Source organism: Sciurus carolinensis, chromosome 3, assembly GCF_902686445.1.
Source record: "Sciurus carolinensis chromosome 3, mSciCar1.2, whole genome shotgun sequence".
NCBI classification, from domain to species: domain Eukaryota; kingdom Metazoa; phylum Chordata; class Mammalia; order Rodentia; family Sciuridae; genus Sciurus; species Sciurus carolinensis.
In genome coordinates this window covers 124,325,011-124,344,074 of record NC_062215.1, presented here as the reverse complement: position 1 = coordinate 124,344,074, position 19,064 = coordinate 124,325,011, and the positions used below count along the sequence as shown (strand labels likewise).

At 34.9% G+C, this 19,064-nt stretch overlaps 1 non-coding gene across 1 annotated transcript; it reads left to right on the top strand.

Annotated features, from left to right (window-relative positions):
* The first annotated feature begins 1,930 nt into the window (after nt 1-1,930).
* On the top strand, nt 1,931-2,090 carry LOC124981511 (U1 spliceosomal RNA). Its single transcript, XR_007108025.1, has one exon. It is a non-coding gene; the product is annotated as a U1 spliceosomal RNA (small nuclear RNA).
* Nucleotides 2,091-19,064: the final 16,974 nt, after the last annotated feature.

Below are 19,064 nucleotides of genomic sequence, written 5' to 3'. Positions count from 1 at the left end.
ACCAAGAATTTGTAAAAGGCAAATTACTCACATCATTTCCACGTACCTTCCATTGGCAAGCCACACAGCCACACCATTACTCCTGCAGCAGGGAGGGACTGGGAAATGGAACATCTGAACCCAGTCAAATCTCCTTTATTGTGGAAAAAAGAAGAATGGATTCGAGTGGGCAGATAATCCTTATGATCATTGCAAAGAAAGGAGGTTGAAGAAGCAGGTTAGTCTGTTACTCAACATATAAGAGGATATATACACATATCTTTTGAAATATTTCATATGAAATATTCAGATGTATAAATTCCAGTTGTAATAAAACAAATTAGTTTTGACCCACTCCGGCTCTAAATAATCTTAGAATTTATACAGCCAAAGACCTCTGATGCCCTCCCCTATCTTAACAAGAGAACCACTGTCCTTAATTTAGTGTGAAGATTTTGCTCCTACTTTGTTGAAAATTTGGCTACATTGTTCAAATCAGTGAATAATATAAGGAATAACTTTGTGTTTTCTTCAACTTTATATAAAATGGTATTACATCATGTAATAATTAAACTTGCTTTTTTCTTCTTTCTCAAATTTTCCCTGCATAAGAGCGACTTACACTTTCTCTACGAACTGTGTCTTTTCAATTTATTATGTTGATAATATAGTGAGTTTAAATAACATAATTCTTTAAATTCAATTCTTTCATGTATAGTGCTTTGTAATATTTGTTTGTATGAATATGGCTTTTTCTGATTTTTTATTATCACAAATACTGCTGCAATGAGCATTTTGTGTCCAGGGGCAAGCGTTTTGCTAGAGTTGCATTGTTCAACAAAGTATCCACTAACCACATGTGGCTGCTTAAATTTAAATTAATTAAAATCAACTTAAGCAATTAGTTGATTTAATTAAATTCTTAGTTCCTCAGTTACACTAGCCACATTACAAGTGTCTAGTAGCTACATGTATAGCTAGTGGCTAGCATATTGTTGGCACTGCCATCATCAGAGAAATTTCTAGTGGACAATACTGCTCTAAAGTGTATATGCGACAATGGAATTTCAAAGTTGGAAGATACATATATCTGCAATTTTAATAGATATTAACAAACTGCTTTCCACATCAGCAAGATTCTTAGTTATAAACAACAGAAAGCTACTATGGATCACTTAAACAAGAAAAGTAATGTTGGATAGCTTATGGAATCTCAGAAAGGGCTTGAGTACTAACTTGGAAGGTGCACCAGCTGATACCACACCGCGGAATTGACCTAATGAGGATAATACTACATGGCTTACCAGCACAAAACCTACAGCTTTTATTTCTGAAGTGGTCCATGCTGGGTGCTGCTACTGTTTCTGGAATATAGTTATTGCTAACTCCAGAAACTGTACCCAAGTGCCTTCACTGCTGCCACCTGCACTGCAGGGGCTCGGCTTGGTTCCTACTTTTAAAAATCATCTTCAGATTCAAAGTTTGGAGCTGGCGCATCTGTTTGGCACACCAGATTAAACACCTGCATCCCATCTTTACAGAAGGCAAGTGTCTCGAAATTTTTCATTGCTGGGAGCAATGCAAAATTTCAGACTTACTACATATTGCCAAGTTTATCTCCAAAGTGGATATGAAATGTTTAATGCCTACCATAGTGAAGGACAGTTCCCATTTCTCCACAACATGTGTGTCATTCAGCATTTTTAAGGTTTGGCAAACTAATAGTTGAACAAAGATATCTCAATGTGATTTTAATTCACATTTTCTTAATTAGCATTAAAGCTGAACATCTTTTAATATATTTCATAATCATAAAAACTTCTGTCAACTGCCTATTCCTATCCTTTGCCCAATTTTTAAATTGGATTTCTGGCCTTTTTCTTATTGATAAAGAACTTTCTTATGTATATATTTGATATTAACTTTTTTAGTTTAAGATATTGGATGTATCAGACTTACTGACAGGGGAGATACCATGATCATGAAGGTGTTTTTTCCAGTGACTTATCCATTGCACTCCAGATGTGCTGATCCCTGCAATTTCCCCAAATGTGGGAAATTTGACTGCATAATTTATGGTATTGGGAAGACTGCATTCATGCTTTCCCCTGGGATGGGGGAAGAAAAACATTGGATATAGCTAGTATATCTAATGTCCCAGGTGATAGATTGTCTTTTCACTTTAAAAGTCTTATTATGGAAATCTTCAAGCATATACAAAATAGAGCAAATAATATAATGAATCTCGATGTACCCATCATCCAACTCATGTCAATCTTGTTTCATCTACTCCACCGTCCTGTATCCCACTATATTGTTATTCAGAAAAAATTCTTAGTTATCATATCACTTCCTATGTAGATATTTTAGTATAATTCTCTGACCATAAGAACTCTTTATAAAACCAGAACTCTAATACCATTACAAACCCAGTAATATGTTAAAAAACACAAAAAATAATGCTTTAGGATCATCGAATTATCTACTCATTGTTCAAATTTCCCCAATTGCTTTATAAATGCTTTTATAGTTGAATCAATAACACATAACCAATTACTGTCAATATTCAATAATCAATATCCAATAACCACTATAATTAGCTGATGTGTCTCTTAAGTATATTTTAATCTATAGATTCTCCCATTTTTCTCTTCACCTCCACCCTTTTTTAAAAATGTTTTTTTTACTGTTGATGAAGCCAAGTTTTTGTCTTGCAGAGTTCCTAAAGTTGAAATTCTGCTATTTGAATCTATGTGGTATAGAATATCATGTTCCTCTGTCCCCTGTGTCTTCTATGAACTAGTAGTTAAACTGAAATGTTTGGATAGATTCAGAGTCAACTATCCTGGCAAGATTACTTCATTAATGGAGGGAATGCTGAGGTATGATATTGGCCAAACTTTATTGTTATATTTTGTGTATGCATGGATAAGAAAAACAAATCCCATCATTATGTAAAACTATAATGTACCAATAAAAATGTGGAAAGAAAAAAAACACTGAACTAAAAGTTAAAAAAAAAAAAAAAATATATATATATATATATAAAACCTCATTAATGGTGTAGTGTAAAATCAGCAAAAACTCTCTTTTTGAAATGCTAGCAACCTTTAATGATCATTGCCTGGGTCCATTCATTCATTAGGGTTCCAAAATGGTGATCTTTTAATGCCATCAGTTAATCTTCATTTGTCAGCTGTAATACTTCTATTTAAAAATCTTTACTTTGGGCACAGTGGTGCATGACTGTAATCCCAGAAGTAGCTCTAGTAGCTGAGGCAGGAGGATCACAAGTTCAAAGCCAGTCTCAGCAAAAGAGAGAAGATAAGCAACTCGGTGAGACCTTGTCTCTAAATAAAATACAAAATAGGGCTGGGGATGTGGCTTAGTGGTTGAGTGTCCCTGAGTTCAATCCCTGGTACCCACCCCCCAAAAAGAATTAAAGTCATCATACTATAGGGATGCATGCATACCCAGGTTTATAGCAGCCAAATTCACAATAGCCAAACTTTGGAACCAGCCTAGGTATCCATCAATGGGTGAATGGATGAAGAAAATGTGGTGTATATATACAATGGAATTTTATTCAGCCATAAAGAAAAATGAAATTATGTCATTTACAGGAAAGTGGATGGAACTAGAGACCATTATGTTAAGTGAAATAAGTCAAACTCAGAAGGTCAAGGGTTGTATGTTTTCTTTCATATGTGGAAGCTAGAGAGGAAAATGGGGAAGAAAGGTGGTGGGCAGAGAGGGATCTCATGAAAATCAAAGGAAAATCAGTAGAGAAAGGAACTAGGGGGTGGGAGGAAGGAAGGGAGAGGTAAGAACTGGGAAGTAGTACCAGCCAAATTATATTGTTATTCGTGTGCATGTACAAATATGTAACAAGAAATCCCATCATAATGCACAACTATAGTGCACCAATAAAAAAATGAAGAAAGAAAAAAATGCCTTCCTCTGTTGAGCTATTTGTATCCTGAAGTACAGTTCATACAGGAAATTAAAATAAATGCTGTGTTCCCTTTAAGAGTTTTCGGTATCATAAGTTTGTTACCCACAATACCACAAAGAGAAACTGGTTGTGGGTTTCAAATTCTACTTTTCCTCTAAACTATGGATACTGAATCTGGAACAAGAAATGTATGGGATGAGTCTATGATGTCAATAACAAGAAATGAGGAAACTATAAAAAATTGTTAGAATTGCATAAACAATGATCATAAACTAATTTGAAGGGATAACTACTGACCAAAGATAAGGCAATTTGAAGAAGCAGATGAATAATTTAAAAATCAATGCATATATCTCAACTCAGGACACCAAACAAAAAAACTTTTTACATGTCTAATGCTATTTTTATACAGATGCTAGCCTTAATGTAATCAAATTTCATTACTATTGTTCTTTAAGTTTGTGTTTTATTATATCCTGTTCAAGAAACTCTTCTTTGTCCTGAAGTCATACAAACATTCTCCATTTTTTAAATGACCTTTCATATTTAAACCTCACTTTATTTTTGAATATCATGCAAGATGTATATCTCAGTGTTTAATGGAATCCCAGAGGGAAGATTAAAGAGAAATAGAAATTTTTGGAGAAATAGTGGCTAGAATTTTTCTGGAATTGAAGTATAAATAAAAAGAATTTCAGGCTTGGACACATCATATAAAAATGCAACACAGCAGAGACAAGAACCTTAAAACTAGTAAAAGAAAAGAGAAAATTCAAAGGAATGACAAACTGATAGATTTCTCAATACCAGTGATGAAAGCCAGATGATAATATTTCTTTCAAAACTGAGAAAGAAAAAAAAATCTCAATTTAAAATTGTGTACTCTGCAAACTTATCTTTTAAGAATGAAACTGAAGTAATAGGAGCAATTTTTATTGCCAGAGCAATAAAAATTCTCAAAAATTATTATCTGATATTTGAGAAGGACTGTGAGGAAATAAAATGATAAAGATGTCTACAAATTACTGTCTGTTTAAATAACAACAACAATAATAATAATGTCTAAGTTATAAGGATAGAAAAAGAAAAAGGACAAAACTAAGATATTTGCTAATCGCATGTTAATCAGAAGGGAAGAGTCTATGATAGAAGTTAAATAGCTTAAATGACTGTTACAAAGGGGGATTAAGATAAGACACTAACTTTAGGCTTTGTTTATGTATGTATAATAAAATCTATGATAACCAATGGAAATAGGTGGCATGAATTCTAAATTCTAAATCAGCAGATGGGAAAACAATGGGCAAAAAGAAATATGCATAAAGATAAATGCTTAAAAAATAAAAAAGAATAAAACTGAGAGCCCAGAAATTTGTAGTCACTTGATTTGGGGAAGGAGGGATCAAACCCAAGGCTTTGGACATGCTATGCAAATGCTCTAACCCTGACCAACCCACCTAGCCCAATTTTTGACTAGAGAGCCAAGACAATTCATTGAGAAAGAACAGTCTTTTCAACAAATACTGCTAGGACAACTGGCAACCACATGCCAAAGAATGATTCCTTTCTCATCCTATACACAAAAATTAACTGTAAGTGGATCAGGGAGCTAAATGTAAGAACTAAAACAATAAGATTCCTTGAAGAAAATGGGGAAATAAATCTTTGTGAGCCAGGATTATAAAAAAGCAAAAACCTAAACAACTATGGGGGGAAAAAAAACAAATAAATTAACATTAGAATTTAAAACAATACTTCAAGAGTGAACATCAAGAAAGTGAACAAAATGACCCACAAAATGGGAGGAAATATTTGTAAATTATATGAGTAAACTGATAAGTTACTTGGATCTAGAATCTCTAATTCTTACAACTTAATAATAGTAAAATGATTTTTAAAAACTGCTTAATTCTTCTATATATCTAAAACTGTTTTAAAAAGTATAGTCTACTAATTTAAAAATGACCAATTTAAAAGTAGGCAAATTATCTGACTAGATACTTTCTTAAAAAGACATAAGAATGGTGAATAAACAACTGAAAAGATGTTCAACATTGTTAGCCACCGGAAAAATGTAAATCAAAACCAAAACGTGATAGCTCTTTACACTCACTAGGATGGCTAACGATTCAAAGACAGACAATAACAAGTGTTTTGGGGGTGGGAATGTAAAAGGGTGCAGCCCCACTGGAAAACAGTTTGACAGCACCTCAAAAGTAAACATTGACAGCCATATGACCCTACAATTTCACTGCAAGGTATATTTCCAAGATAAATAAAAACATGTCTATGTAAAAACTTGTCCGCAGATGTTCACAAAAGCATATTCAGAATAACTAAAAAGTGGTATCAATCCAACTGTCTTTCATATTATGACATATGAAGCCATTAAAAGGAATGCAGTACTGATACATGCTACATGATGGATGAATATTTAAAATATTATACTACAGAGAAAGAAGTCAGTCATGAAAAATCAGATAGTCAATGATTCAATTTATATATAATGCTAAGGATAAGCAAATCTATACAGAAACATAAAACAGATTGGTGGGAGCTGAGGAGGTGAGGGAGAAGTGAGGACTACTAATTGGGGTTTTTTTTTTGGGTCTGTGAAAATATCCTAAAACTGACTACAGTGATGATTCCATGATACTGTTAATACAATAAAAACCATTTAATTGTTCCTTTGCAATGAGTGCACTACATGGTAAGTGGTAAGTGAATTCCAGTAAAGCTGTTTAAAAAAATAAAGAAAAAGGGAATTTAAATGAAGAATGATTGAGCCCATGTCATTAGGGTTTTTCCTTAACCTCTCTTCTGTTTATGTCAGATGTCTGTGGCAGATCTTTTTTGATAAAGTGGAGATACACGGCTAATCAGAGCTTCTAGACTCCTACCCATTTAACCTCATGACTAGAAAGGAATGGGGCTTCTCTTTCCAGGTACGGATTGAAAAAGTCTCAGAAAGACCCTGCTGAAGTATCGTTCCAATTCTTCAAGCCAATTTCACTGGCCAAAGAAATGAAGGATTATGATCGGTCAACTTTGGCAGCAGGGGTAAGGTAGGAAAAGGCTATTACCAGAAGAAAAAGTAGAGAACAAAAAGGTAAAGAAGGAGGAAAAGGAGAAGGAAGAGGAAGAAGAAATTGTTTCCTCCAACTAGCTTGCCTCTAGTCCCATTCTTAATTTATTACTAAGTCCCAGCCAAGAAGCTTATTCAAAATTTCCTAACTGAAAACATTTGAACCGGAGCAATGAAAACTTCCAGTTCATAGGTCAACCTGTGGATACTCAGCTTTAAACGAGTCTGACCAACTACCTCTTAAACAACCTATTATAACCCTTGTGTACAAATGGAGACTATTCCTGTTGGATATTACAAGATGCAAAAAGGATACACAATTGCAAGATTTTGTCTAACTTTATGATGACTTTTATATGATTGCTTCTTGGCAGTGACCAAGACCACAGTCCCTCTGATAAATTAATTTCCTTTTATATCACCCTTAATCATTCTCTTCAGAGGCTCTTGTACTTCAGAATTTACTTGCATTAATTCACCTCTGCAAAAAAATCTTTTTATTTTTCTTCTTTAGCTTCACATTTATTGTGCTTCTTAAAGTCAATTTTATCAACGGAACTTTTGAAATTGCCAAAGTACAAGGATGAATGTCAGAATGTCAAGGGTTTTTAAATGAATTCTGACAAGACAGAAAAGGTCAAAGCAGATTTCTTCAACATGTTCAAATGTGGTCCTGATTATAAAGATTTTTACAAGGAGTATTTAGGTTATTCCTTAAAATGACTGCGGTATTCTGCTATACTTGATGGATTAAATTTTTGCCTGGAATACTCCTCTCTATGGCTCACCCCTCCTCATGCTTCTGCTCTTAGTTTAGATGTCATCTCTTCCAAGTCTTTCCTACTCTGGCAGGACATAGTCAGTTGCCTTTTCAAATATTCTCTCAATACTCAGTATGTACCTTTATTAAAGCATTCATTACACTGCATTGTAATTAGCTGTTAAGTGAGCACATCTCTGTTCCATAGTAAAATCAACTTCTTGGGGGCAAAGTCTGAGCTTAGACTAAAATGAACTCCAGAGCTTAGCATAGTAACTACGAAGTTACTGATACACATTTTTTTTTAAATTGAGGAACATGCTTCAAAACAATTGTACTATGCTCCATAAAAGTGTCAAGTTCATGAAAGACAAATTGTTTCAGATTGAACACTGGAAGAGGTCAAGAAGGCATGACTCTTATCCTATAAAGTATCCTGGACCAGAAAAAGAACATTAATGGACAACTGGCAAAAGTTAAATAAGGTCAGTAGGTTAGTTAATAATATCATAGAAATGTTAATTTTCTGATTTTGATCATTGTACTATGATTTTTGTAAGATGTTAACGTTTGGGGAACTGGGTGAAGGCCATATGATAATTCTTTGATCTTCGTAATATTTTTATGAGCTTAAAATTATGTCAAAATGGAAGTGAAATTTCTTTTAAATAGGAAAAATATATGCATATGTTGACTAAGGAATAAAAAGGAGACGAGGAAGAAAGAAAGGAATACAAAGTAGGAGGGATGTAGGAATGAAAGCTTAAAGACTTTTATAAGTAGAGCTAAGATAATAGGACAGATTTGAGATCTTTTATAAACCTAGGTGTCTCAAATGCCATGTTGCCATTCTTAATGGTCTGAGGAAATGCTGTTCATGACCACAACCTACATTCTTTCTTTGCTGCTTACTCCTAAGCTTTGTTCCATATGCTTTCTAATCGTTCCATTGCATTTAGCAAGTACATGCCAAGTGTTTGCTCCGTGCCTAGCTCTGGGATGAGCACTGGAGATAGATCAAATGCAGTGAGATATAATCTTTGTCCTCAGGGGAAAACACAATCTACAAGGGCCTAAGCAAAGAGAAAACAAAGAGTGCCCACGTGCAACTGTATAAACAAGTCCCAAAGAAAGAGGCAACACAGAAAAGTGTCCCAGGAGGACAGAGCCTCCCAAATGGGGGGATGTGTAAGCTGAGTTCTAAGACTAAATGAGACTGTGCCAGGTGGACAGAGTTGTGAAGAATATTCCAGGTATAGCCTGCATACGCACTCAGAGGTGGGAAACAGTAGAGTGAGTTCAGCATAGCTAAAAAGAGAAGCACCCACAGAAAAATAGACTCATAAAATTCACCCCTTTAAAGTATACCCATCAATGGTTTGTAATATATTCGCAGAGGTGTACAATCATCATCGTTATCTAATTTAGAATATTTTCATTACCCCTCCCAATGAAATCCCATACTCATTAGCAGTTATCCCCCATCGCCCACCCCAGCCCTAAGCAACCACTAACAGACTTGCCTAACTAACAAATCTGCCTCCACAGATTTGTCTCTTCTGGATGTTTTATATTGTAGGAATCATAAACTATATGATCTTTTGCAACTGTATTCTTTCATTCAGCATAATATTTTTTTTTTTTTTTGCATGGGGGGTTGAACTCAGGGCCACTCAACACTGAGCCACATCTCCAGCCCTATTGTGTATTTTATTTAGAGACAGGGTCTCACTGAACTGCTTAGTGCCTCACTTTTGCTGAACCTGGCTTTGAACTTGAAATCTCCTGCCTCAGCCTACCGAGACACTGGGATTACAGGCGTGCACCACCACACCCAGCTTAGCATAATATTTTCAAGATTCATCCATGTTATAACATGAATCAGTACTTTGTTCCTTTTTATTGCCAGACAGTATTCCATTGTATGGTTACACCACATTTTAATTATCTGTGTATTCATTGATGAACATTTGTGTTATTCCCATATTGTGAACATTATTAATAATACCATTAATAAACATTTATGCTCAAGCTTCTGTGTGGAAACACATTTTCATCTCTCTTGGATATATACTGGGTCATATGGTAACTCTGTGTCTACTTCTTGAGGAACTGTCAAACTGTTTCTCAAAGTATCTGCACCATTTTACATTTCCATCAGCAATGTATGAGGGTTCCAATTTCTCTGGGTCCCCAAAAGCATTTGTTATTGTCTATATTTTTATTATAACCATTGTAATGGTATGAAATGGTATATTTGTATCCTAGGGCTATTGTAACATTACCACCTACAACATGGGAGACTTAAAACAACAAAAATTTATTTATTTTCTCGTGGTTCCGGGAGCTAAAAGTCTAAATCAAGGTATCAGCCCATGTTCTCTCTGAAAGCTCTGAGTAAAACCTGTTCCATGGCTTTCTCTTGGTTTCTTGTGTCATCAATAATCCTGACCATCCTGTGGTTTATACATGTCTGGCTCATTTCACTTAACAAAATTGTCTCTACTTCTTTCTAGGTGGTTGCAAATGACAGGATTTTATTCTTTTTGTGACTGAATAGTATTCCATTGTGACTATGTACCACATTTTATCTACTGATTCATCAGTGTACACTTAGATTGCTCCCATTTCTTGGCTATTGTGAATCATGATGTTACTTGTGCTTTTGACATCATACCTAAGAAACTATTGACTAATCCAAGATCACAAAGATTTATATTTATGTTTTCTTCTAAGAATTATCCTCTTAAATATGGATCTCTGGTCTATTCTTTTGTTAAATTTTGTGATTGATGTGAAGTAGGATCCGAATTAATTCTTATGCATGTGAACAACCAATGGTCCCAGCACCATTTGTTTAAAAAAAATTCCTCCCCCTCTGAATTGTCTTGGCACACTTACAAAAATGACTAAAAATGTAAAGATTTGTTACTGGACTCAATTCCGTTATATTGATCTGTATATCTATCCTTATTTTTGTAGTATGCTGTCTTAATTACTGTAACTTTCAAATCAGGAAATGTGAAACTTCCAACTTTATTCCTATTTTTCAAATTATTTTGGCTATTCTGAGAACCTTGAATTTTCATGAATTTTAGAATTCTACAAAAAGCCAGATGCTATTTTTCTAGGAATTGTGCTGAATCTAAAGATCAAATTGAGGAATACTGTCATCTTAACAATACTGTCTTCCAGTCTATGTGCATGGATGACTTTCTGTTTATTTAAAACTTTTAAAATTCCTTTCAACAATGTTTTGTGTTTTTCAATGCACAGATCTGGCATTCTTTTGTTAAATTTAAGTATTTTTGATGTTATTATAAATGAAGTGTTTCCTTAATATCAGATTGCTCATTGCTAATATATAGAAATAAAAGGATTTATGTATATCAATCTTATATCCTGTAACTTTCTGAATTTGTTAGTTCTGATAGCTTTTTAGTAGATCTCTTAGGATTTTCTGTATATAAGATCATGTCAACTGCAAATTAAGATTCATTTATTTCTTCTCTTTCAATCTGGATGCATTTTATTTCTTTGTCTTGCCTAATTGCCTTATCTAGAAACTTCATTACAATTTTAAATGGAAGTTGGTAAACACAGACATCTTTGTCTTCTTCCTAATCATAGGGAGAAAGATTTTGGTCTTTTCCCACTAAGTATGGCATGAATTATAGGTTTTTCATAGATGCCCTTTCAGGTTGAAGTTGTTGAGTGTTTTTGTTATGAAAGTTTGTTGGATTTTGCCAAATGGTTTTTTTTTTCTATCTCTTAAGATGATCATGTGATTTTTGCCCTTTATTCTATTCATATGACATATCATATTCATCAATTTTCATATATTAAACCAATCTTGCCATACTAAAATGAATTGCTTTTGGTCATAGGGTATAAGTCTTATATGCTGCTGAATTGAATTGGCTAGTGTTTTTGTTGAGGATTTTTGTATCTATATCTATAAAGGATATTGGTCAGTAGTTATCTTGTGGTGTTATTGTCTGGCTTTCTTTTTTTTTTTTTTTTTTTTTTTTTTTTTTTTGCGGTGCTAGGGATCGAACCCAGGGCCTTGTGCTAGGGAGAGCACACACTCTACCAACTGAGCTATCTCCCCAGCCCTTGCCTGGCTTTCTTATATGGATAACACAGACCTCATAGAATGAATTGGGAAATGCTCCTTCCTTTTCTGTATAACAGATAGTTGATCCTGGTGGGCTATTCTTTGGGAGTTTTGTTGATTATTTGCCAAAGGTCTATTCAGATTTTCTGTTTCTTCTTGAGTTTATGTTGATAATTTATCTTTCTAGAACTCAGTTCATTTCCTGTTTTATTATATAATTTGTTAGCATATGATTATTCATAGTAAATTCTTTTGATTTTTTCTAAAATCAGTATTGACTTTGTCCACGATTTTAGTAAGCTAAAGCATGCACCGCCCCACCAACCCACCCCCTACTCTTGGTTATTTTAGCTAAAGATATGTCAATTTTGTTGATCATTTCAAAGAAGCTACTTTCTTGTCTATTGATTTTTTTCTATTGTTTTTCCTTTATCTACAGCATTTTTTTCCACTCTAAACTTATGTCTGTCCTTCAACTTGCTTTAGGTTTAGCTTTATCTTCTTTTTCAGTGTCATAAAGTGAAAAGTTAGATTACTGACGTGAAATCTTTCTTTTTTAAAAATAGGCTTTTACAGCTATACATTTCCAACTAGGCACTGTGCTTAGCTATATCTTATGCATTTTGGTATTCATCTTCATTTTTCTCAAAGTATTTTCAAATTTCCCTTGTAATTTCTTCTTTCACATTGGTTGCTTAGGAGTGTGTAATTTAATTTCCATGTATTTGTGAATTTCCCAGGTTTCCTTCTGTTATTGATTTTTAATTTAATTCCATGGGGGTCTGAGAACCTATTTGATATGGTTTCAAATCTTTAAACTTTATTGAGGCAAAAGAACAAACTTGTAATATCAAAGGTCATGAAGAACTTTTGAAAGGAATGACATACAAATTATAGTAACATCACTCTGAGAGAAGTGCAAAGGGTGCATCAGAAAGTGTGACATGGAAGAAGGGAGGCCAGCAAGGGCCTGCTGAAAATTATTTAAGCAAGAGATGACAGACAGGTTCCTGAACTAAGGTTATGACATGGAATGAGCAACCCAAAAATATATTCAGGTAAGAATATCACGATTATAAGAACTAATCAGATATAATGAGGAAGTCTTGAACAACTCTAGTATTTCAGAATTCACTGGGTATGTACTGGGATGACTCCTGGAGACAAAGAAAAAAAATGATAAACCCTTCTGTGTATGGGGTGGGTGATGATCACGGGTCAGTTTTCAATTAACTATATGGATCACAAGCTCAGGAAAGATGTTTGTGCTAAGTTGTCTTGATAGTATACTAGCATACATACCAGAGGACCTGGTGATATGAATGGGACTCTTCAAAGAGAAGTAAAGTGAAAAAGAACAGGACTGATGAGGAAAAATGGGGAATATGGACATTTCAGGAGAGGGCAAAGATCAGGAACCAGGCAGGGCACTGAGAAAGGGAAGTCGTAACAGGGGAACCTTGTAGACCTGGTGTACAAAAAGCTCATTTCAAGAAGGAAGGGGAGGTCAACATGTGAATGCCAAAGGAAGTCAAATTACCCAACTACTTTCAATATAACACACATGTGACTTTCTTCAAACATCTTCTGATTGTTTTCTGGCAAAGATTTGATTTTGATCAATATGTTACAGCTGAACACCTAAATTTTATTTTTCTTTCCTAAAATCTGTAATTGACATCTGCCATTTCTACCTGTCAGACTTCTTCTCCTTCTGATTTTGAAAAAAATCAGCTCTGGCAAAACTGTTAAGCAAGGTGACCCTAACCCAACCTGCCAACAAGAGAAGGACAGGGCCTGGAATCCAAATGGGACAACTAGCATCTTGCCCCTTGGAATCTGAATTCTGAGCAATGAAACTCAAAGCAATGAGAGCTGACCAGAGCCTCTGCCATATTCCAAACAGAGTATACACTGTTTTCTCTTACTTAGAATCCAAAGCTGCCCCAGTTTTTATCTAGCAGAGCCAGGGCCAGGACCAGAGCGACGGCAAGTAAGGCATCCACCTGGAGTACAAAACTTGAGGTGGCTCCAAAACTCTCAGTAATCAAGTTAATAATATTTTAATGCAATTTTTTAAATTTGTTCTAATTAGTTATACATGACAGCAGAATGCATTTTGACTGATTGTACACAAATGGAGCACAACTTTTCATTTTTCTGGTTGTACACAATGCAGTCACACCATTCATGCAATCATACATGTACATAGGGTAATGATGTCTGTCTCATTCCACTCTCTTTCCCACCCACATGTACCCTCCCCTTCCATCACTCCCCTCTGCCCAATTCAAAGTTCCTCTATCCCCCCGCCCACCATTATGGATCATATCAGAAAAAACATTTAGCCTTTGGTTTTCAGGGATTGGCTTATTTCACTTAGCATGAACTTCTCCAACTCCATCCATTTACCTGCAAATGATATTTCATTCTTCTTTAAGGTTGAGTAATATTCCATTGTGTATATATACCACAGTTTCTTTATCCATTCTTAATGCAATATTTTTAAAAAATCAAATTTGATATAAAAATTCATGATGAACAAAATATCAAACTTTAGGCTAGGTACAGTAGCACATGCCTATAATCTCAGTGACTCATGAGGCTGAAGCAAAAGGATCACAAGTTTCACCAACTTTAGCAACTTAGTGAGACCCTGTCTCAAAATAAAATTCTTTTAAAGGACTGGAGATTTAGCTCAGTGATAAACTGCCGTGGGTTCAATCCTAGATACCAAAAAGTGTGTGTGTGTGTGTGTGTGACTGTGTGTATCAAAAGTTTAAGGATAAGGTCAATGTTACTGATTTTTCCTTTGCCTCAAACTCCAATATGCCTTGAAACTGCACTATAAAGTGCTGGTTGTTCACAGTTTCTATCCTTCCAGTAAATTCCCCCTTGCCATAAGTATTTTCTTTGCTTACAACTCAAACAACTGATATGGTGTCTAACATTACAAGTAAAAGTGATTGTCTGGTAGTTCCATTGGCTGCCACAAATTCCAATTTATAATTCTAATTGATTGGACTTATGCTTGCAGAGATTCTATGTTGATTTAATACAAATCTAAAAGTTACTTTACCTGAAGACCATTTGAAACCAGAGATAAAAAGCCGCCAGTTGGGAATAAATCTCAAAATACTTGTGCCAATTGAAAGATTCAGCCAAAAATGAGTGCACTGTGACTTCACCGATATAAAATTCCAGAAAATCCAAACTTATCTGTAGTGACAGAGAGCAAATCATTGGTTGCTAGGGGTGAGGTTGGTGGCGGGGAGCGGGGTGATGATTACAAAGGACAAGAAAACTTTTGAGGGACTAGAGGTATAGTTCAGTGGTGGAATGTTTGCCAAGCACCACAAGGCCCTGGGTTCAAACCCCTGTACCACATGAACATGCACACACACACACACACACACACACACACACACACACTGAAAACTTCCGAGGATAATTGATATGTTTACTATCTTGCTTATAATGATGGATTCAGGCATATATTTCTGTCAAAACCCATCAACTAACACTAATATGTGTGATTTATTATATGTCAAATTATACCCCAATGAGTTTGTTTTTGAAAAACCACCATTGGTTTTTAGACCTTTCAATTCTACTATCAAATAACTTCCACCTTTTGAAATTTCTAAGCTGTATATTTCACTCTTGGGTTATATTTTCTCAAAGCAATGATGTGATACACATTAGATGAAACCATAGGCTAATTCTCCAAATCCTATTTACAAATCTGACCTTGAAAATTTTTTAAAAATGAAAATTTTTCATGATAATTTTATTCATAAAAATATTCAATTAGAAAAGTTTTAAATTTAACTTCAAAAGTTGCCCTTGAAAAAATACTTATATATAGAAATCAGAAAGATGTCATTAGAGACATCTCTGAAAATACTGATGGAGACTTCTAGATAGTTTCAAGGACTTCAGAGACTAATAAGAATCTTAGCTGATTCACTGTCATTTCTTAATCCACTTTTAATTATGACTTTCCTCATCCAGTCAAGTAAGGATAATTGATAAAAAAAATATTTTCAATTACCTGGAATTTGGGATATAAAAAGCTTCAGATCTCCACTCTCCTTTCAATCCCACTTAAACAATATAAAATCCAACTTAAGAAAGAGGTTTCTCCTTGCTCATCCATTCTTCCAGCTCCAGCTTTTTTTAAATATTTTGTTTTAGTTGTAGGTGGACACAATACCTTTTACTTCATTTTTACATGGTGCTAAAGATCAAACCCAGGTCCTCATGCATGCTAGGCAAGCACTGTACCACTGAGCCACAACCCCAGCTCCAGCTTAATATGTACAGTCCCAACATAATCAGTATGCTTTCTTAAGAAAAAAGAGATATTTTTGTCTTATAAAGTCTTAAAAAGCAATAGGTTTTTTTTAATAAATCAATGGATTTCTCTTTGGGGGCATGTTTTACTTCCATTTTATTTTATATTTACTATTATTTTATATCCACACAAACACCTGCACATGGATGTTTATGGCACCTTTATTTAATATCACCAAAATTATTTTTTAAAAAAACCCTAATATGGCATAACCTTCAGTACATGAACAGATGTATAAACTGTGGTACATTCAGATATATCCAAACAACCAAACAATGGAATATTATTCAGCACTAAAAAGAAATGAGCTACCAAGCTGCGAAAAGATATGGAAGAAACTAAAATACATATTACTAAGTGAAAACCATCATACTATATCATTCCAACTATATGTTATTATGGAAAAGGCAAAACCATAAAGACAATAAAGGATAAGCGGGGAAAGTAATGATGAACAAAGCACAGTTTTTTAGGTTAGTAAAATTATTCTGCATGATACTATAATGATGAATATATTATTATACATTTGTCCAAACTCATAGAATGGGTAACACCAAAAGTATACCCTAATGTAAACTATGGGCTTTGGGTGACAATAATGTATCAATGTAGGTCCATTGATTGTAACAATGTGCCACAGTGGTGAGGTATGATGATAACAGAGGAGGTTATGCACGTGTAGGGACAGAGGAAATGGGAAATGTCTGTACCTTCAGCCTAAAACTGCTCTAAACTATATATGCATAAATATATGTGTATATACACATATACACACACATGTGTATATATGTGTGTAGATGTCATATATATTTATGTGTGTATATATACACACATAAACATATATTTTTGGTACCAGGTATTTTTAGTACCAGGGATTGAACCCAAGGGCACTTAACCACTAAGCCACATCCCCAGCCCATTTTTGTTTGTTTACTTTTGGGGCAGAGTCTCTCTAAGTTGCTCAGAGTCTCACTAAATTTAAACCAAAATTTTTTTTAAAAAATCAAATTAGAAAAGACTTCAGAATACTAGTGATTAAAATGGTGGATGGAGGAGGAAATTAGCTCAGAAACAGAACAAAAGCCTAAGTAAAAATAAATAAATAAAAAAAAAATAACATTAACAACATCTTCAAAGGAACAAATGCAGCTGACCTAAATCTTGCAGCTTTAAAGCACTACAAGAGTATAGTCCCTTAGAATGGCTTCCAGCTCACTGAAGAGAGAGTGCTTCTCTACATGCCAAATTACAATGCTAAGGCAGATTGAGGGAGAAATATAATCAACCTTTTGTTGATTATTTATTTTTTAATCATGTCCTCAAGCATCTACAGATGTAAGGAAGCATGTGGCCTCAGACTGAAGCTGTTTGCAAACAGCAGGATTGCCTGGCCCAAGAAATGGCGCTTGCTGTGTGATGAAAGCCACCCTTCTAAAACCGTGTTTGGTTAGCACCTATGACTTGCTGAAATTGGCAGAGCACATTCTCTGTGGGCATGCTGCCAGCCTAACAGATGGATCTGAATGTAACCCTGCCAGAGAATCAGTGTGTGCAATGAGTTCACAACTGTGGTTAGATTCCTTTCCAAGGAGTTGCATCTACTTGGGCTGCCTGGCAAAAATTTATGACTTTCATGTCTTCAAATGGCATTAATAACTATGTAAATAATTATCCATATCAGTGCTTCTCAAAGTGTTGTTCCCTGGACCAGCAGTTCCAGCATGATCTTGGAAATTGCCAGAAATGCAAATTCTGAGGCCCCACCCCTAACCTATCAAATCAAAAACTCTGGAGGTAGGGCTCAGCAACATGTGGCTGAACTAGGCAGCCAGGTGACTCTAATGCAACTGAAGTTTGAAAACCTGCTCTAAGACACTGGCTCCCAGACATTAGAATTTCATTAGAAATATTTTAAAATACTGATGCCTATGTCTCCACTCCAGTTTCTGATTTTGTTGATATAGGATACATCATTTAAAAATCTTTCTAGATGAATCTAATATGCGGCAAAGTTTGAGAAGCACCCATCTCACTAATGAGAATGCCTAGCACAGGTTCCAGGAGAACGGTTTAAATCTTCGTAAATGCAAGCAAGTTTTAGTAAAAGTGCTTACGTAGAGTGTAGAGACCTTTGCTTAAATAATTATTTGATTGATGGGTTATTTTAAACCCTTAGATAAGATGCAATTTATGTCATTTTTTGGCTTTCATAAAAGCCCTGTATGTCTTGTGAGTCACTTCCCTTCAAGCTCACCCTTTCTCATAGCATCATATTTAAGTTTGCTTCTGATTTGGTATAATAGTTTTTGTTGGTTAGTTTTTGGTGCTACTGAGGATTGAACCCAGGGCCGTCATATGCTAGGCAAGCACTCTTCGACAGAGTGCTTGTATCTACAGATACATCCCCAATCCTTTATATTTTTATTTTGAGACAGGATCTCACTAAATTGCCCAGTCTGGCCTTGAACTCAAGATCCTCCTGCCTCAGTCTCCTGAGTTGTTGAGATCACAGATATGTGGCTCCACACCTCATCAAGCTCTTCAGTGTACATCTTTAATCTTACTGAACTGGTATCCCACTCCTCTTTCTCCCAGATACTGACCTTTGTCTTCTTCCCAGTCTGGAAACTTCTGATATCAGAAACTTAAATCTCAAGCAATCTAAATTGAGAAAATAAAAAGGGGGGGAAAAGTCTCTTTTTAACCATAGTTACCCAGCATATTTCATATTCATAAATATTTGACTAAGAAGACAAGAACAGGAAAACTTGAAATATCAACTAATTTGCTGGTCAGTCCCATCCCATTTCA